Consider the following 2,500-nt stretch of genomic DNA (forward strand, 5'->3'; position numbering starts at 1 on the left):
TTTTAATATATATTTGGTTAAATCGATGATATTATTGAAATATATAAAATGTAATTGAATTATATGAAATCAAACTGAAATGTATTTAATTGAATTTTTCCCATACATTTTACACAATGTGTGGTGTGCATGGCAAAAAACACTCACGGTGAAGGCATGTGAAATATATGAAATATAATCAAATCGAATTTATATGAAACTATATTCGATTAAATGTATGAAATTAAAATTTACCACAATACATTCATATGATAAACTGAGTAAATATATAATAAAGCCATTTGAAATATATTGAATTCTATTAAGTTAGATTTTCACCATACATTTTTCACAATGCGTTGTGTACATTGTCAGAAACACTCACGGTGAAGGCAAGTGAGATATATATGAAAGAAAATCAAATCGAATTTATATGAAACTATATTCGATTAAATGTATGAAAGTAAAATTTACCACAATACATTCATATGATAAACTGAATAAATATATAAGAAAAACATTTGAAATATATTGAATTGTATTAAGTTAAATTTTGCCCATACATTTTTCACAATACGTTGTGTACATTGTCAGAAACACTCACGGTGAAGTCAAGTGAGATATATATGAAAGAAAATCAAATCGAATTTATATGAAACTATATTCGATTAAATGTATGAAAGTAAAATTTAACAAAATTTTGCCCATACATTTTTCACAATGCGTTGTGTACATTGTCAGAAACACTCACGGTGAAGGCAAGTGAGATATATGAAAGAAAATCGAATCGAATTTATATGAAACTAAATTCGATTAAATGTATGAAAGTAAAATTTAACACAATACATTCATATGATAAACTGAATAAATTATAATAAAGACATTTCAAATATATGGAAAATATCATCATATATATAATTTAGTATTTTAATATATATTTAGTTAAGTTGATGGTATTATTGAAATATATAAAATGTAATTGAATTATATGAAATCAAACTGAAATGTATTGAATTGAATTTTTCCCATACATTTTTCACAATGTGTGGTGTGCATGGCAAAAAACACTCACGGTGAAGGCATGTGAATAATATGAAAATATCAACATTTAACTAACCAATGATATTGAAGCATATAAATCGAATCATAACTATATGAAACACGAATTTGAGTTATGTTAAACTGGTGATATTGTGGATTTATTCCTAGTTTTCCATACGTTAGTTTAAATAGAAACAATTTTCGAATATGTATACATATATGAAGAATTTATATTCTATACTAACATATTATGGAATGTAACTATTGATTGTTACCTTGGCATATTGGTGTATTGTGAGATTTCATTCATAGTTTTCCATACGTTAGTTTAAATAGAAACAATTTTCGAATATATATACATATATGAAGAATTTATATTCTATACTAACATATTATGGAATGTAACTATTGATTGTTACCTTGGCATATTGGTGTATTGTGAGATTTCATTCATAGTTTTCCATACGTTAGTTTAAATAGAAACAATTTTCGAATATATATACATATATGAAGAATTTATATTCTATACTAACATATTATGGAATGTAACTATTGATTGTTACCTTGGCATATTGGTGTATTTGTGATTTTATTCATAGTTTTCCATACGTTAGTTTAAATAGAAACAATTTTCGAATATATATACATATATGAAGAATTTATATTCTATACTAACATATTATGGAATGTAACTATTGATTGTTGCCTTGGCATATTGGTGTATTTGTGATTTTATTCATGGTTTTCCATACGTTAGTTTAAATAGAAACAATTTTCGAATATATATACATATATGAAGAATTTATATTCTATACTAACATATTATGGAATGTAACCTTGGCATATTGGTGTCATTGTATTTTATTCCTGGTATTCTATAGTTAGTTTAAATAGAAATAAATTTTTGAATTCAAAATTTTATATTCTATACTAGCATTACATAGAAATTATCCTCAACTGTTTGTTTCTTGTATACATACAGGAAATTAAACAGATGAAGAAAAAAAAAAAACAAAACAAATAAAAATTATAAGAAAAACTAAATTTTAAACAAAAGAAAAAAGGAGAAATTTTTTCAATCATATATATATTTATGATTAAAAAATAGAATTATGGAATTATTAATTTCAATTCAGAGAGAAAAATTATGTAATATATGAAATTATTACATTAAAAATGCATTTGAAGAAAAAGTAAAATGTTATTAAAAATGATACATTTGAAAATTGGCAAATATTAAGAAGAAATATCGTTCTTATATTTTTATACAAAATATATATAGAGAACGAAAATTCTTTTTCATAAAAAACGGTTTTTGAATTCTGATAAGAAAAGCTAAAGGGGTCGGCGGGAGCGCACATTGAACGAAAGAAAATGAAAGAAAAACACAACAAAGAAGAAGACCAAATAAAATACAAATATTTTATACAAATAAAAGCACATTATTAATAAATAATAATAATAATAATGATGATGATGA

Source organism: Anastrepha ludens, unplaced genomic scaffold, assembly GCF_028408465.1.
Source record: "Anastrepha ludens isolate Willacy unplaced genomic scaffold, idAnaLude1.1 ptg000045l, whole genome shotgun sequence".
Taxonomy (NCBI): domain Eukaryota; kingdom Metazoa; phylum Arthropoda; class Insecta; order Diptera; family Tephritidae; genus Anastrepha; species Anastrepha ludens.